This window comes from Bufo bufo, chromosome 9 (genome assembly GCF_905171765.1).
Source record: "Bufo bufo chromosome 9, aBufBuf1.1, whole genome shotgun sequence".
NCBI classification, from domain to species: domain Eukaryota; kingdom Metazoa; phylum Chordata; class Amphibia; order Anura; family Bufonidae; genus Bufo; species Bufo bufo.
The window spans coordinates 2,037,707-2,057,091 of NC_053397.1; the positions used below are offsets into that span (position 1 = coordinate 2,037,707).

General features: G+C 52.9%; 1 protein-coding gene across 1 annotated transcript in view; it reads right to left on the reverse strand.

The window, feature by feature from the left end:
• The window catches only part of BSN (bassoon presynaptic cytomatrix protein), a 196,166-nt gene that overhangs the window by 72,859 nt on the left and 103,922 nt on the right, over nt 1-19,385 (reverse strand). The window lies entirely within an intron of this gene.

The following is a 19,385-nucleotide window of genomic DNA, read 5'->3' on the forward strand; positions in this document are numbered from 1 at the left end:
ACCAAGAGAACATTCATGTAATGCCCAAAACCACACCCCGCAGTGTGACCGCTCTTACAGTACAGACCTCCGCAGTGTGACCGCTCTTACAGTACAGACCTCCGCAGTGTGACCGCTCTTACAGTACAGACCTCCGCAGTGTGAGCGCTCTTACAGTACAGACCTCCGCAGTGTGACCGCTCTTACAGTACAGACCTCCGCAGTGTGACCGCTCTTACAGTACAGACCTCCGCAGTGTGAGCGCTCTTACAGTACAGACCTCCGCAGTGTGACCGCTCTTACAGTACAGACCTCCGCAGTGTGACCGCTCTTACAGTACAGACCTCCGCAGTGTGACCGCTCTTACAGTACAGACCTCCGCAGTGTGAGCGCTCTTACAGTACAGACCTCCGCAGTGTGACCGCTCTTACAGTACAGACCTCCGCAGTGTGACCGCTCTTACAGTACAGACCTCCGCAGTGTGACCGCTCTTACAGTACAGACCTCCGCAGTGTGACCGCTCTTACAGTACAGACCTCCGCAGTGTGACCGCTCTTACAGTACAGACCTCCGCAGTGTGAGCGCTCTTACAGTACAGACCTCCGCAGTGTGAGCGCTCTTACAGTACAGACCTCCGCAGTGTGACCGCTCTTACAGTACAGACCTCCGCAGTGTGACCGCTCTTACAGTACAGACCTCCGCAGTGTGACCGCTCTTACAGTACAGACCTCCGCAGTGTGAGCGCTCTTACAGTACAGACCTCTGCAGTGTGACCGCTCTTACAGTACAGACCTCCGCTGTGTGAGCGCTCTTACAGTACCTCCGCAGTGTGAGCGCTCTTACAGTACAGACCTCCGCAGTGTGACCGCTGTTACGGTACAGACCTCCGCAGTGTGACCGCTCTTACAGTACAGACCTCCACAATGTGACCGCTCTTACAGTACAGACCTCCGCAGTGTGAGCGCTCTTACAGTACAGACCTCCGCAGTGTGAGCGCTCTTACAGTACAGACCTTCGTAGTGTGACCGCTCTTACAGTACAGACCTCCGCAGTGTGAGCGCTCTTACAGTACAGACCTCCGCAGTGTGACCGCTCTTACAGTACAGACCTCCGCAGTGTGACCGCTCTTACAGTACAGACCTCCGCAGTGTGACCGCTCTTACAGTACAGACCTCCGCAGTGTGACCGCTCTTACAGTACAGACCTCCGCAGTGTGACCGCTCTTACAGTACAGACCTCCGCAGTGTGACCGCTCTTACAGTACAGACCTCCACAGTGTGACCGCTCTTACAGTACAGACCTCCGCAGTGTGAGCGCTCTTACAGTAGAGACCTCCGCAGTGTGACCGCTCTTACAGTACAGACCTCTACAATGTGACCGCTCTTACAGTACAGACCTCCGCAGTGTGAGCGCTCTTACAGTACAGACCTCCGCAGTGTGACCGCTCTTACAGTACAGACCTCCGCAGTGTGACCGCTCTTACAGTACAGACCTCCGCAGTGTGACCGCTCTTACAGTATAGACCTCCGCAGTGTGACCGCTCTTACAGTACAGACCTCCGCAGTGTGACCGCTCTTACAGTATAGACCTCCGCAGTGTGACCGCTCTTACAGTACAGACCTCCGCAGTGTGAGCGCTCTTACAGTACAGACCTCCGCAGTGTGACCGCTCTTACAGTACAGACCTCCGCAGTGTGACCGCTCTTACAGTACAGACCTCCGCAGTGTGACCGCTCTTACAGTACAGACCTCCGCAGTGTGAGCGCTCTTACAGTACAGACCTCCGCAGTGTGACCGCTCTTACAGTAGAGACCTCCGCAGTGTGAGCGCTCTTACAGTACAGACCTCCGCAGTGTGACCGCTCTTACAGTAGAGACCTCCGCAGTGTGAGCGCTCTTACAGTACAGACCTCCGCAGTGTGAGCGCTCCTACAGTACAGACCTCCGCAGTGTGACCGCTCTTACAGTACAGACCTCCACAGTGTGAGCGCTCTTACAGTACAGACCTCCGCAGTGTGACCGCTCTTACAGTACAGACCTCCGCAGTGTGACCGCTCTTACAGTATAGACCTCCGCAGTGTGACCGCTCTTACAGTACAGACCTCCGCAGTGTGACCGCTCTTACAGTATAGACCTCCGCAGTGTGACCGCTCTTACAGTACAGACCTCCGCAGTGTGAGCGCTCTTACAGTACAGACCTCCGCAGTGTGACCGCTCTTACAGTACAGACCTCCGCAGTGTGACCGCTCTTACAGTACAGACCTCCGCAGTGTGAGCGCTCTTACAGTACAGACCTCCGCAGTGTGACCGCTCTTACAGTACAGACCTCCGCAGTGTGAGCGCTCTTACAGTACAGACCTCCGCAGTGTGACCGCTCTTACAGTACAGACCTCCGCAGTGTGACCGCTCTTACAGTAGAGACCTCCGCAGTGTGACCGCTCTTACAGTAGAGACCTCCGCAGTGTGACCGCTCTTACAGTACAGACCTCCGCAGTGTGAGCGCTCTTACAGTACAGACCTCCGCAGTGTGACCGCTCTTACAGTACAGACCTCCGCAGTGTGACCGCTCTTACAGTACAGACCTCCGCAGTGTGACCGCTCTTACAGTAGAGACCTCCGCAGTGTGACCGCTCTTACAGTACAGACCTCCGCAGTGTGACCGTTCTTACAGTGCAGACCTCCGCAGTGTGACCGCTCTTACAGTACAGACCTCCGCAGTGTGACCGCTCTTACAGTGCAGACCTCCGCAGTGTGACCGCTCTTACAGTACAGACCTCCGCAGTGTGACCGCTCTTACAGTACAGACCTCCGCAGTGTGACCGCTCTTACAGCAGAGACCTCCGCAGTGTGAGCGCTCTTACAGTACAGACCTCCACAATGTGACCGCTCTTACAGTACAGACCTCCGCAGTGTGACCGCTCTTACAGTACAGACCTCCGCAGTGTGACCGCTCTTACAGTACAGACCTCCGCAGTGTGAGCGCTCTTACAGTACAGACCTCCGCAGTGTGACCGCTCTTACAGTACAGACCTCCGCAGTGTGACCGCTCTTACAGTAGAGACCTCCGCAGTGTGACCGCTCTTACAGTACAGACCTCCGCAGTGTGACCGCTCTTACAGTACAGACCTCCGCAGTGTGACCGCTCTTACAGTACAGACCTCCGCAGTGTGACCGCTCTTACGGTACAGACCTCCGCAGTGTGACCGCTCTTACAGTACAGACCTCCGCAGTGTGACCGCTCTTACAGTACAGACCTCCGCAGTGTGACCGCTCTTACAGTACAGACCTCCGCAGTGTGACCGCTCTTACAGTACAGACCTCCGCAGTGTGACCGCTTTTACAGTACAGACCTCCGCAGTGTGACCGCTCTTACAGTAGAGACCTCCGCAGTGTGACCGCTCTTACAGTACAGACCTCCGCAGTGTGACCGCTCTTACAGTACAGACCTCTACAATGTGACCGCTCTTACAGTACAGACCTCCGCAGTGTGACCGCTCTTACAGTACAGACCTCCGCAGTGTGACCGCTCTTACAGTACAGACCTCCGCAGTGTGACCGCTCTTACAGTACAGACCTCCGCAGTGTGACCGCTCTTACAGTACAGACCTCCGCAGTGTGACCGCTCTTACAGTACAGACCTCCGCAGTGTGACCGCTCTTACAGTACTGTCCTCCGCAGTGTGACCGCTCTTACAGTACAGACCTCCGCAGTGTGACCGCTCTTACAGTACAGACCTCCGCAGTGTGACCGCTCTTACGGTACAGACCTCCGCAGTGTGACCGCTCTTACAGTACAGACCTCCGCAGTGTGACCGCTCTTACAGTACAGACCTCCGCAGTGTGACCGCTCTTACAGTACAGACCTCCGCAGTGTGACCGCTCTTACAGTACAGACCTCCGCAGTGTGACCGTTACAGTACAGACCTCCGCAGTGTGACCGCTCTTACAGTACAGACCTCCGCAGTGTGACCGCTCTTACAGTACAGACCTCCGCAGTGTGACCGCTCTTACAGTACAGACCTCCGCAGTGTGACCGCTCTTACAGTACAGACCTCCGCAGTGTGAGCGCTCTTACAGTACAGACCTCCGCAGTGTGACTGCTCTTACAGTACAGACCTCTGCAGTGTGACCGCTCTTACAGTACAGACCTCCGCAGTGTGACCGCTCTTACAGTACAGACCTCCGCAGTGTGACCGCTCTTACAGTACAGACCTCCGCAGTGTGAGCGCTCTTACAGTACAGACCTCCGCAGTGTGACCGCTCTTACAGTACAGACCTCCGCAGTGTGACCGCTCTTACAGTACAGACCTCCGCAGTGTGACCGCTCTTACAGTACAGACCTCCGCAGTGTGACCGCTCTTACAGTAGAGACCTCCGCAGTGTGACCGCTCTTACAGTACATACCTCCGCAGTGTGAGCGCTCTTACAGTACAGACCTCCGCAGTGTGACCGCTCTTACAGTATAGACCTCCGCAGTGTGACCGCTCTTACAGTACAGACCTCCGCAGTGTGACCGCTCTTACGGTACAGACCTCCGCAGTGTGACCGCTCTTACAGTACAGACCTCTGCAGTGTGACCGCTCTTACAGTACAGACCTCCGCAGTGTGACCGCTCTTACAGTACAGACCTCCGCAGTGTGAGCGCTCTTACAGTACAGACCTCCGCAGTGTGACCGCTCTTACAGTACAGACCTCCGCAGTGTGACCGCTCTTACAGTACAGACCTCCGCAGTGTGACCGCTCTTACAGTACAGACCTCCGCAGTGTGACCGCTCTTACAGTACAGACCTCCGCAGTGTGACCGCTCTTACAGTACAGACCTCCGCAGTGTGACCGCTCTTACAGTACAGACCTCCGCAGTGTGACCGCTCTTACAGTACAGACCTCCGCAGTGTGACCGCTCTTACAGTACAGACCTCCGCAGTGTGAGCGCTCTTACAGTACAGTCCTCCGCAGTGTGACCGCTCTTACAGTACAGACCTCCGCAGTGCGAGCGCTCTTACAGTACAGACCTCCGCAGTGTGACCGCTCTTACAGTACAGACCTCCGTAGTGTGAGCGCTCTTACAGTACAGACCTCCGCAGTGTGACCGCTCTTACAGTACAGACCTCCGCAGTGTGACCGCTCTTACAGTACAGACCTCCGCAGTGTGACCGCTCTTACAGTACAGACCTCCGCAGTGTGACCGCTCTTACAGTACAGACCTCCGCAGTGTGACCGCTCTTATAGTACAGACCTCCGCAGTGTGACCGCTCTTACAGTACAGACCTCCGCAGTGTGACCGCTCTTACAGTGCAGACCTCCGCAGTGTGACCGCTCTTACAGTAGAGACCTCCGCAGTGTGACCGCTCTTACGGTACAGACCTCCGCAGTGTGACCGCTCTTACAGTACAGACCTCCGCAGTGTGACCGCTCTTACAGTACAGACCTCCGCAGTGTGACCGCTCTTACAGTACAGACCTCCGCAGTGTGACCGCTCTTACAGTACAGACCTCCACACTGTGACCGCTCTTACAGTACAGACCCCCGCAGTGTGACTGCTCTTACAGTACAGACCTCCGCAGTGTGACCGCTCTTACAGTACAGACCTCCGCAGTGTGACCGCTCTTACAGTACAGACCTCCGCAGTGTGAGCGCTCTTACAGTACAGACCTCCGCAGTGTGACCGCTCTTACAGTACAGACCTCCGCAGTGTGACCGCTCTTACAGTACAGACCTCCGCAGTGTGACCGCTCTTACAGTACAGACCTCCGCAATGTGAGCGCTCTTACGGTACAGACCTCCGCAGTGTGACCGCTCTTACGGTACAGACCTCCGCAGTGTGACCGCTCTTACAGTACAGACCTCCGCAGTGTGACCGCTCTTACAGTACAGACCTCCGCAGTGTGAGCGCTCTTACAGTACAGACCTCCGCAGTGTGACCGCTCTTACGGTACAGACCTCCGCAGTGTGAGCGCTCTTACAGTACAGACCTCCGCAGTGTGACCGCTCTTACAGTACAGACCTCCGCAGTGTGACCGCTCTTACAGTACAGACCTCCGCAGTGTGACCGCTCTTACAGTACAGACCTCCGCAGTGTGACCGCTCTTACAGTAGAGACCTCCGCAGTGTGAGCGCTCTTACAGTAGAGACCTCCGCAGTGTGACCGCTCTTATAGTACAGACCTCCGCAGTGTGACCGCTCTTACAGTACAGACCTCCGCAGTGTGACCGCTCTTACAGTAGAGACCTCCGCAGTGTGACCGCTCTTACAGTAGAGACCTCCACAGTGTGACCGCTCTTACAGTACAGACCTCCGCAGTGTGAGCGCTCTTACAGTAGAGACCTCCGCAGTGTGACCGCTCTTACAGTAGAGACCTCCGCAGTGTGAGCGCTCTTACAGTACAGACCTCCGCAGTGTGAGCGCTCTTACAGTACAGACCTCCGCAGTGTGACCGCTCTTACAGTACAGACCTCCGCAGTGTGACCGCTCTTACAGTACAGACCTCCGCAGTGTGAGCGCTCTTACAGTACAGACCTCCGCAGTGTGACCGCTCTTACAGTACAGACCTCTGCAGTGTGACCGCTCTTACAGTACAGACCTCCGCAGTGTGACCGCTCTTACAGTACAGACCTCCGCAGTGTGACCGCTCTTACAGTACAGACCTCCGCAGTGTGACCGCTCTTACAGTACAGACCTCCGCAGTGTGACCGCTCTTACAGTACAGACCTCCACAATGTGACCGCTCTTACAGTAGAGACCTCCGCAGTGTGACCGCTCTTACAGTACAGACCTCCGCAGTGTGACCGCTCTTACAGTACAGACCTCCGCAGTGTGACCGCTCTTACAGTACAGACCTCCGCAGTGTGACCGCTCTTACAGTACAGACCTCCGCAGTGTGACCGCTCTTACAGTACAGACCTCCGCAGTGTGACCGCTCTTACAGTACAGACCTCCGCAGTGTGACCGCTCTTGCAGTACAGACCTCCGCAGTGTGAGCGCTCTTACAGTACAGACCTCCGCAGTGTGACCGCTCTTACAGTACAGACCTCCGCAGTGTGACCGCTCTTACAGTACAGACCTCCGCAGTGTGACCGCTCTTACAGTACAGACCTCCGCAGTGTGACCGCTCTTACAGTACAGACCTCCGCAGTGTGACCGCTCTTACATTACAGACCTCCGCAGTGTGACCGCTCTTACAGTACAGACCTCCACAATGTGACCGCTCTTACAGTAGAGACCTCCGCAGTGTGACCGCTCTTACAGTACAGACCTCCGCAGTGTGACCGCTCTTACAGTACAGACCTCCGCAGTGTGAGCGCTCTTACAGTACAGACCTCCGCAGTGTGACCGCTCTTACAGTACAGACCTCCGCAGTGTGACCGCTCTTACAGTACAGACCTCCGCAGTGTGACCGCTCTTACAGTACAGACCTCCGCAGTGTGACCGCTCTTACAGTACATACCTCCGCAGTGTGACCGCTCTTACAGTACAGACCTCCGCAGTGTGACCGCTCTTACAGTACATACCTCCGCAGTGTGACCGCTCTTACAGTACAGACCTCCGCAGTTTGACCGCTCTTACAGTACAGACCTCCGCAGTGTGACCGCTCTTACAGTACAGACCTCCGCAGTGTGACCGCTCTTACAGTACAGACCTCCGCAGTGTGACCGCTCTTACAGTACAGACCTCCGCAGTGTGACCGCTCTTACAGTACAGACCTCCGCAGTGTGACCGCTCTTATAGTACAGACCTCCGCAGTGTGACCGCTCTTACAGTACAGACCTCCGCAGTGTGACCGCTCTTACAGTGCAGACCTCCGCAGTGTGACCGCTCTTACAGTAGAGACCTCCGCAGTGTGACCGCTCTTACAGTACAGACCTCCGCAGTGTGAGCGCTCTTACAGTACAGACCTCCGCAGTGTGACCGCTCTTACAGTACAGACCTCCGCAGTGTGACCGCTATTACAGTACATACCTCCGCAGTGTGACCGCTCTTACAGTACAGACCTCCGCAGTGTGACCGCTCTTACAGTACAGACCTCCGCAGTGTGACCGCTCTTACAGTACATACCTCCGCAGTGTGAGCGCTCTTACAGTACAGACCTCCGCAGTGTGAGCGCTCTTACAGTACAGACCTCCGCAGTGTGAGCGCTCTTACAGTACAGACCTCCGCAGTGTGACCGCTCTTACAGTACAGACCTCCGCAGTGTGACCGCTCTTACAGTACAGACCTCCGCAGTGTGACCGCTCTTACGGTACAGACCTCCGCAGTGTGACCGCTCTTACAGTACAGACCTCCGCAGTGTGAGCGCTCTTACAGTACAGACCTCCGCAGTGTGACCGCTCTTACAGTACAGACCTCCGCAGTGTCACCGCTCTTACAGTACAGACCTCCGCAGTGTGACCGCTCTTACAGTACAGACCTCCGCAGTGTGACCGCTCTTACAGTAGAGACCTCCGCAGTGTGACCGCTCTTACAGTACAGACCTCCGCAGTGTGACCGCTCTTACAGTACATACCTCCGCAGTGTGACCGCTCTTACAGTACAGACCTCCGCAGTGTGACCGCTCTTACAGTACAGACCTGCTTGTGGTCCTCGGCGCAAGCTAGGAAGCGTCCATTAACGGAAGGTGATCCGTTACATTGGTGGCAGCAGTGGGATGGCTTCCCTAGTGCGAGGAGCAGCATCCTGGGAACACCAAGCAAAACTGGAATATTGGTATAGTCACGTACGGTTTGACGCTATACTGAAGAGGCGGTTGGCTATCTACGGGCCCCACCTAACAAAGGAACTTGTACCGAAAGTGAGGAGAGAACTGGCGGAGTATCTGCAGAAGGAAGCAGAATATCGGGCAGAGATAGCGAAGTATTCCGTCCCTGCGCCCCAGCAAAAGCGTGAGTTGCAGGGGGCCGAAGGTGTCGTCCTTCCCCCCCAGCGGCAGTGTGTACCCCAGGGGGCCGAAGGTGTCGTCCTTTCCCCCCAGCGGCAGTATGAACCCCAGGTAGCCGAAGGTGCCGTCCTTCCTCCCCAGCGGCAGTGTGAACCCCAGGGAGCTGAAGGTGTCGTCCTTCCTCCCCAGCGGCAGTGTGTGTTACAGGGAGCTGAAGGTGCCCTCCTTCCTCCCCAGCGGCAGTGTGTACCCCAGGGGGCCGAAGGTGTCGTCCTTCCCCCCCAGCGGCAGTGTGAACCCCAGGGAGCTGAAGGTGTCGTCCTTCCTCCCCAGTGGCAGTGTGTGTTACAGGGAGCTGAAGGTGCCCTCCTTCCCCCCCCAGCGGCAGTGTGTACCCCAGGGAGCTGAAGGTGTCGTCCTTCCTCCCCAGCGGCAGCCTGTGTTTCAGGGAGAGGAGCGCAGCACCCTCTCTCCCCAGCGGCAGCGTACCATAACAAGGGGAGACACCAATCGCCCAGACGGCGCAGATGGGACCGTGGTCTCTGCGCCTGACCTACCGGGATGCTGGACAGCCTGTCCAGATCCCCCACTACCCTCACCAGGACAACAGGAGGAGGGGGTAAGTACAAATTCCCCTACCCAGTCAACTCCTAACGTGGCCTCAGGGTTAACAGAGGCGATGTTAACCCCTACTGACTCCCATGTTCCTCTGGCTACTGAGCCGGACTATGGTCTCAGCACCCCAGCAGAAGAGCTGGCAGCTGGGCAGAGTGCAGTCGGCCTCTGCCCTCCCTCAAGTCCCCACAGCAAAATACCCAGGTGCAGTAACTGTTTCTTGTGGGTGGGTCACCCTTGTACCTGTTTGTTGTGGGTGGGCTACTCGGGCATTTGGTTACTGTGGGTTGGTGGATCGACTAACGGAGGCACTGACCGACAGGAGGTCAGGTGCCTGGTTAGTCTTCCACCCAAAGGGGAGATGTGTGACAAACTGCCATTTGCCACTGGGCATTGTAGAAAACTTATGGCTAGCCTCCTGCCCTACGACTATGGCCCCGGGACATATTACCCTTCAAGAACAGTGTAACAGAACTATGCCGCATGTCTGGACTGTTAATAGGACCGAACGCGGTTGGAATTTGTGACAGACCCATCCGTATGGATTAAAAAATGGCACCCAGATAGCTAATTTTATTGTATTTGTGTACTCTGAGCGGCATTCCCCTAATGATATGCCCTCAGACTTGAGCTATCTGGGAATAGGTTAAATGTCTGTGTTTGCTGGGAGGGTGTGACATTGTGTGTTTGGGTAGTGATTCCTGTCCTGTTGTTCCCACATGTGTATTGGTGATTTCCCTTTGTCCTGAGAGATAATTGAATTGCTCTTCGGGTGTCTCCAGGGCGGAGAGGAGGAAACCATGATGCATTGTGGGGATGTGTTGTGTCTGTGTATCCTGAGTGCTACGTATGTCCTGTGTCACAGTCCTCCTTCTGGTCCCCTAGGGGCGTGTACACCAGATGGGGACCTGCATAAATATGGGCGGGTAGCCCTCAATAAAGTGTTCATGTTCTTCTTGATCCCTCAAAACGTAGCCTTGTCTCGTTATTGGAGGGAATTGCTGTTTCACGCTGGGGATTGCTATGCTCTGCATATTCCCTGGAGCTTTAATCTCTTTCTTCTTGTCCCTGATACCCTCTCCTGGAGGAGAGATCTTTCCCACACGGTCCTGAATGCTGGAGGTTCATTCAGGGTGGAAGGAAGACAGCGCGGCTTCAGTTAAGCTACGGCGGTTGTGGAGTCTGCGGTGGTTGTGGTGTCCAGTGCGGTGCTTGTGGTCCTTGGCGCAAGCTAGGAAGCGTCCATTAACGGAAGGTGATCCGTTACATTTGCCATTATTGATTCCGCTACCACGGACCACAACGGAATTCGGAATCCATAACGGGATTCTCCGCTAACCGGAAGCCGAACTTTAGACGCCGAACTTAAAACAGAAGTTCGCTCAACACTATCCAGAGGTCATTTCCAGTCTGCTATTTTCATTTGGAACCTGTTGCTGTCAACTCTAAAGATGAGATCCAAAGAGCTGTCACTATCAGTGAAGCAAGCCATCATTAGGCTGAAAAAACACAGCAAACCCATCAGAGAGATAGCAAAAACATTAGGCCTGGCCAAAACAACAGTTTGGAACATTCTTATAAAGAAGGAACGTACTGGAGAGCTCAGCAACACCGGAAGACCACGGAAAGCAACTGGTGGATGAGCAAAGAATTCTTTCCCTGGTGAAGGAAACACCCTTCACAACAGTTGGCCAGATCAAGAACACTCTCCAGGAGGTAGGTGTATGTGTGTCAAAGTCAACCATCAGGAGGAGACTTCACCAGAGTGAATACAGAGGGTTCACCACAAGATGTAAACCATTGGTGAGCCTCAAAAAACAGGAAGGCCAGATTAGAGTTTGCCAAACGACATCTAAAAAAGCCTTCACAGTTCTGGAACAACATCCTATGGACAGATGAGACCAAGATCAACTTGTACCAGAGTGATGGGAAGAGAAGAGTATGGAGAAGGAAAGGAACTGCTCATGATCCTAAGCATACCACCTCATCCGTGAAGCATTGTGGTGGTAGTGTCATGGCGTGGGCATGTATGGCTGCCAATGGAACTGCTTCTCTTGTATTTATTGATGATGTGACTGCTGACAAAAGCAGCAGGATGAATTCTGAAGTGTTTCGGGCAATATTATCTGCTCATATTCAGACAAATGCTTCAGAACTCATTGGGCTGTGCTTCACAGTGCAGATGGACAATGACCCAAAGCATACTGCAAAAGCAGCCAAAGAGTTTTTTAAGGGAAAGAAGTGGAATGTTCTGCAATGGCCGAGTCAATCCCCGGACCTGAATCCGATTGAGCATTTCACTTGCTGAAGACATAACTGAAGAGAAAATGCCCCAAGAACAAGCAGGAACTGAAGACCGTTGCAGTAGAGGCCTGGCAGAGCATCACCAGGGATGAGACCCAGCGTCTGGTGATGTCTATGCGTTCCAGACTTCAGGCTGTAATTGACTGCAAAGGATTTGCAACCAAGTATTAAAAAGTGAAAGTTTGATTTATGATTATTATTCTGTCCCATTACTTTTGGTCCCTTAACAAGTGGGAGGCACATATGTAACTGCTGTAATTCCTGCACCGTTCACCTGATTTGGATGTAAAGCTGACAGTCTGCAGGTAAAGCACATCTTGTCCGTTTCATTTCACATCCATTGTTGTGGTGTATAGAGCCAAAAATGTTAGGATTGTGTCCATGTCCCAATATTTATGGACCTGACTGTATGTCCTAAGGTGGAAGATTGTGGCGGAACCCTAATATCACCCCTCCGCACGCTTTAAGGTTATTGTTGCCGTGTCTGTAGGCCTCACTCTTGACCCAGGCGTGTTCTGCACCTATTTACATGTGACATTCACTGTCACATGTTCTCCATGTTGGTCCGTGCTCTCGTTCACTGTCACATGTTCTCCATGTTGGTCCGTGCTCTCATTCACTGTCACATGTTCTCCATGTTGGTCCGTGCTCTCATTCACTGTCACATGTTCTCCATGTTGGTCCGTGCTCTCATTCACTGTCACATGTTCTCCATGTTGGTCCGTGCTCTCATTCACTGTCACATGTTCTCCATGTTGGTCCGTGCTCTCATTCACTGTCACATGTTCTCCATGTTGGTCCGTGCTCTCATTCACTGTCACATGTTCTCCATGTTGGTCCGTGCTCTCATTCACTGTCACATGTTCTCCATGTTGGTCTGTGCTCTCATTCACTGTCACATGTTCTCCATGTTGGTCCGTGCTCTCATTCACTGTCACATGTTCTCCATGTTGGTCCGTGCTCTCATTCACTGTCACATGTTCTCCATGTTGGTCCGTGCTCTCATTCACTGTCACATGTTCTCCATGTTGGTCCGTGCTCTCATTCACTGTCACATGTTCTCCATGTTGGTCCGTGCTCTCATTCACTGTCACATGTTCTCCATGTTGGTCCGTGCTCTCATTCACTGTCACATGTTCTCCATGTTGGTCCGTGCTCTCATTCACTGTCACATGTTCTCCATGTTGGTCCGTGCTCTAATTCACTGTCACATGTTCTCCATGTTGGTCCGTGCTCTCATTCACTGTCACATGTTCTCCATGTTGGTCCGTGCTCTCATTCACTGTCACATGTTCTCCATGTTGGTCCGTGCTCTCATTCACTGTCACATGTTCTCCATGTTGGTCCGTGCTCTAATTCACTGTCACATGTTCTCCATGTTGGTCCGTGCTCTCATTCACTGTCACATGTTCTCCATGTTGGTCCGTGCTCTCATTCACTGTCACATGTTCTCCATGTTGGTCCGTGCTCTAATTCACTGTCACATGTTCTCCATGTTGGTCCGTGCTCTCATTCACTGTCACATGTTCTCCATGTTGGTCCGTGCTCTCATTCACTGTCACATGTTCTTCATGTTGGTCCGTGCTCTCATTCACTGTCACATGTTCTCCATGTTGGTCCGTGCTCTCATTCACTGTCACATGTTCTCCATGTTGGTCCGTGCTCTCATTCACTGTCACATGTTCTCCATGTTGGTCCGTGCTCTCATTCACTGTCACATGTTCTCCATGTTGGTCCGTGCTCTCATTCACTGTCACATGTTCTCCATGTTGGTCCGTGCTCTCATTCACTGTCACATGTTTCTTCATGTAGGTCCGTGCTCTCATTCACTGTCACATGTTTCTTCATGTTGGTCCGTGCTCTCATTCACTGTCACATGTTCTCCATGTTGGTCCGTGCTCTCATTCACTGTCACATGTTCTCCATGTTGGTCCGTGCTCTCATTCACTGTCACATGTTCTCCATGTTGGTCCGTGCTCTCATTCACTGTCACATGTTCTCCATGTTGGTCCGTGCTCTCATTCACTGTCACATGTTCTCCATGTTGGTCCGTGCTCTCATTCACTGTCACATGTTCTCCATGTTGGTCCGTGCTCTCATTCACTGTCACATGTTCTCCATGTTGGTCCGTGCTCTCATTCACTGTCACATGTTCTCCATGTTGGTCCGTGCTCTCATTCACTGTCACATGTTTCTTCATGTTGGTCCGTGCTCTCATTCACTGTCACATGTTCTCCATGTTGGTCCGTGCACTCATTCACTGTCACATGTTCTCCATATTGGTCCGTGCTCTCATTCACTGTCACATGTTTCTTCATGTTGGTCCGTGCTCTCATTCACTGTCACATGTTCTCCATGTTGGTCCGTGCTCTCATTCACTGTCACATGTTCTCCATGTTGGTCCGTGCTCTCATTCACTGTCACATGTTCTCCATGTTGGTCCGTGCTCTCATTCACTGTCACATGTTCTCCATGTTGGTCCGTGCTCTCATTCACTGTCACATGTTCTCCATGTTGGTCCGTGCTCTCATTCACTGTCACATGTTCTCCATGTTGGTCCGTGCTCTCATTCACTGTCACATGTTCTCCATGTTGGTCCGTGCTCTCATTCACTGTCACATGTTCTCCATGTTGGTCCGTGCTCTCATTCACTGTCACATGTTCTCCATGTTGGTCCGTGCTCTCATTCACTGTCACATGTTCTCCATGTTGGTCCGTGCTCTCATTCACTGTCACATGTTCTCCATGTTGGTCCGTGCTCTCATTCACTGTCACATGTTCTCCATGTTGGTCCGTGCTCTCATTCACTGTCACATGTTCTCCATGTTGGTCCGTGCTCTCATTCACTGTCACATGTTCTCCATGTTGGTCCGTGCTCTCATTCACTGTCACATGTTCTCCATGTTGGTCCGTGCTCTCATTCACTGTCACATGTTCTCCATGTTGGTCCGTGCTCTCATTCACTGTCACATGTTCTCCATGTTGGTCCGTGCTCTAATTCACTGTCACATGTTCTCCATGTTGGTCCGTGCTCTCATTCACTGTCACATGTTCTCCATGTTGGTCCGTGCTCTCATTCACTGTCACATGTTTCTTCATGTTGGTCCGTGCTCTCATTCACTGTCACATGTTCTCCATGTTGGTCCGTGCTCTCATTCACTGTCACATGTTCTCCATATTGGTCCGTGCTCTCATTCACTGTCACATGTTCTCCATGTTGGTCCGTGCTCTCATTCACTGTCACATGTTCTCCATGTTGGTCCGTGCTCTCATTCACTGTCACATGTTCTCCATGTTGGTCCGTGCTCTCATTCACTGTCACATGTTCTCCATGTTGGTCCGTGCTCTCATTCACTGTCACATGTTCTCCATGTTGGTCCGTGCTCTCATTCACTGTCACATGTTCTCCATGTTGGTCCGTGCTCTCATTCACTGTCACATGTTCCCCATGTTGGTCCGTGCTCTCATTCACTGTCACATGTTCTCCATGTTGGTCCGTGCTCTCATTCACTGTCACATGTTCTCCATGTTGGTCCGTGCTCTCATTCACTGTCACATGTTCTCCATGTTGGTCCGTGCTCTCATTCACTGTCACATGTTCTCCATGTTGGTCCGTGCTCTCATTCACTGTCACATGTTCTCCATGTTGGTCCGTGCTCTCATTCACTGTCACATGTTCTCCATGTTGGTCCGTGCTCTCATTCACTGTCACATGTTCTCCATGTTGGTCCGTGCTCTCATTCACTGTCACATGTTCTCCATGTTGGTCCGTGCTCTCATTCACTGTCACATGTTCTCCATGTTGGTCCGTGCTCTCATTCACTGTCACATATTCTCCATGTTGGTCCGTGCTCTCATTCACTGTCACATGTTCTCCATGTTGGTCCGTGCTCTCATTCACTGTCACATGTTCTCCATGTTGGTCCGTGCTCTCATTCACTGTCACATGTTCTCCATGTTGGTCCGTGCTCTCATTCACTGTCACATGTTCTCCATGTTGGTCCGTGCTCTCATTCACTGTCACATGTTCTCCATGTTGGTCCGTGCTCTCATTCACTGTCACATGTTCTCCATGTTGGTCCGTGCTCTCATTCACTGTCACATGTTCTCCATGTTGGTCCGTGCTCTCATTCACTGTCACATGTTCTCCATGTTGGTCCGTGCACTCATTCACTGTCACATGTTCTCCATGTTGGTCCGTGCTCTCATTCACTGTCACATGTTCTCCATGTTGGTCCGTGCTCTCATTCACTGTCACATGTTCTCCATGTTGGTCCGTGCTCTCATTCACTGTCACATGTTCTCCATGTTGGTCCGTGCTCTCATTCACTGTCACATGTTCTCCATGTTGGTCCGTGCTCTCATTCACGGTCACATGTTCTCCATGTTGGTCCGTGCTCTCATTCACTGTCACATGTTCTCCATGTTGGTCCGTGCTCTCATTCACTGTCACATGTTCTCCATGTTGGTCCGTGCTCTCATTCACTGTCACATGTTCTCCATGTTGGTCCGTGCTCTCATTCACTGTCACATGTTCTCCATGTTGGTCCGTGCTCTCATTCACTGTCACATGTTCTCCATGTTGGTCCGTGCTCTCATTCACTGTCACATGTTCTCCATGTTGGTCCGTGCACTCATTCACTGTCACATGTTCTCCATGTTGGTCCGTGCTCTCATTCACTGTCACATGTTCTCCATGTTGGTCCGTGCTCTCATTCACTGTCACATGTTCTCCATGTTGGTCCGTGCTCTCATTCACTGTCACATGTTCTCCATGTTGGTCCGTGCTCTCATTCACTGTCACATGTTCTCCATGTTGGTCCGTGCTCTCAATCACTGTCACATGTTCTCCATGTTGGTCCGTGCATGATGTCATGAAGATTCTTGGCAGGCAGGAGGCTCTCAGCAGAACTCTAGATTTCCCCTCCAGATGCTCAGTATGGTGATGCTCCGTCTGATCAGCGGGATGCGGGGGAGTGCTGGGTAACAGGATCTGTGTCAGTCCTTCCCACTCACCACCTTGAAGATAAAGAGCTCCTGACAAGTCTGGAGAAGATTTTTTGTTTTTTGTTCCATTTCTATACTGAAGTCCAGTGCAGCTCATGGTGTACGAATGTTAACCCTGCAGAGCCTGCTCCATGTAAGCACAGGTCAGGGCCGAGACCTCGGATGAGACTCGCTATCCAGAAATAAATCACAAAAGTGCTCAGGAGAATCTCTGCTCCACTCACACCCGAAGACGCAATGTCCCCACCACACAGTCACAGAAATCAACTTGAGATCTGATCACTACTGAAGGACCGTTTACATGAATGAAAGTTAGCTCCTAACCAATGCCCCACGTAAACATGCTGGGCGATCAGCAGACAAACCAGTAAGTCCATCGTCTTGGTCGTCATCGCCTCATGTGAACAGGGACTAAGCTGCTGAATATAAGAGGAAGGATCACAAGAACGAGGGTTCAGTCAAACCCGCAATAACTGCCCTGTGAAAATGAGGGCAAACACGCAGCGGTCGACCTCCTAGGCCAGTGATGGCGAACCTATGGCACGGGTGCCAGAGGCGGCACTCAGAGCCCTCTCTGTGGGCACCCGCGCCTTGGAAAAAGTCTATGGCGTACCAATATGCTTTAGACTTTTCCTGCCACTCATGAGCACAGGACGCACTATGAACAGCGCAGGCAGCGCACTGAATGTAGGCTATTAAGCTATTATAGCTAAATGATAAAGTACATGGAAGATATACTATATTGGTATTCAGGTCAAATTGCTGTGTTGGCACTTTGCGATAAATAAGTGGGTATTTGGTTGCAGTTTGGGCACTCGGTCTCTAAAAGGTTCCCCATCACTGTCCTAGGCCATAGACCGGTTGCAGACAACATTGTCCGTGTACCACTCGTACTGCTATCCGGCCATCAGCTACGTGCGGCACTGATGTGGATGGTGAGACCTGCCGTCAGCTCTTGTCTGTAAGTGATCAGATCTCAGCGGAGAAGAAGAGAAGATCTGTGATCTCATGGGGGCAAGACGCCATACCTAACTAGAGACCACCCTGCCTGTGTCCTCACTGTTTGTCATGGGGACAAAAAAGCCTACATCCCACAATGAGAAGTCAGCTGAAAAATCACTGCAATCACAGAGGATGCAGAGATATACAGAGATCGCCCTCCTCCATCTGACAACTGCCGACAACATCCGGCCTATAGCTGACCGCACCATCCTTAGCAATACAAGAAAAGTATGTAAGCAGACGGATGTACACTGCTGATTCTGGAGAGATGAGCGGGGGCTTCAGAATGACTGACGGTACTGGGGGGTCACTGAGCCGCAGGATGTAAGTACACTGCTGATTCTGGAGAGATGAGCGGGGGCTTCAGGATGACTGACGGTACTGGGGGGGGGGGGGGTCACTGAGCCGCAGGATGTAAGTACACTGCTGATTCTGGAGAGATGAGCGGGGGTTCAGGATGACTGACGGTACTGGGGGGTCACTGAGCCGCAGGATGTAAGTACACTGCTGATTCTGGAGAGATGAGCGGGGGTTCAGGATGACTGACGGTACTGGGGGGTCACTGAGCCGCAGGATGTAAGTACACTGCTGATTCTGGAGAGATGAGCGGGGGCTTCAGAATGACTGACGGTACTGGGGGGGGGATCACTGAGCCGCAGGATGTAAGTACACTGCTGATTCTGGAGAGATGATCAGGGGCTTCAGAATGACTGACGGCACTGGGGGGGGGGGGGGGGATCACTGAGCCGCAGGATGTAAGTACACTGCTGATTCTGGAGAGATGAGCGGGGGCTTCAGAATGACTGACGGTACTGGGGGGGGTCACTGAGCCACAGCATGTAAGTACACTGCTGATTCTGGAGAGATGATCAGGGGCTTCAGGATGACTGACGGTACTGGGGGGGGGTCACTGAGCCGCAGGATGTAAGTACACTGCTGATTCTGGAGAGATGAGCGGGGGCTTCAGAATGACTGACGGTACTGGGGGGTCACTGAGCCACAGCATGTAAGTACACTGCTGATTCTGGAGAGATGAGCAGGGGCTTCAGAATGACTGATGGTACTGGGGGGGGTCACTGAGCCGCAGGATGTAAGTACACTGCTGATTCTGGAGAGATGAGCGGGGGTTCAGGATGACTGACGGTACTGGGGGGTCACTGAGCCGCAGGATGTAAGTACACTGCTGGAGAGATGAGCAGGGGCTTCAGGATGACTGATGGTACTGGGGGGGGTCACTGAGCCGCAGGATGTAAGTACACTGCTGATTCTGGAGAGATGAGCGGGGGTTCAGGATGACTGACGGTACTGGGGGGATCACTGAGCCGCAGGATGTAAGTACACTGCTGGAGAGATGAGCAGGGGCTTCAGGATGACTGATGGTACTGGGGGGGGTCACTGAGCCGCAGGATGTAAGTACACTGCTGATTCTGGAGAGATGAGCGGGGGTTCAGGATGACTGGCGGTACTGGGGGGTCACTGAGCCGCAGGATGTAAGTACACTGCTGGAGAGATGAGCAGGGGCTTCAGGATGACTGACGGTACTGGGGGGATCACTGAGCCGCAGTGTCAGGATTCGAACCCATGATCAGCCACATCCCAGGCGGTAGCC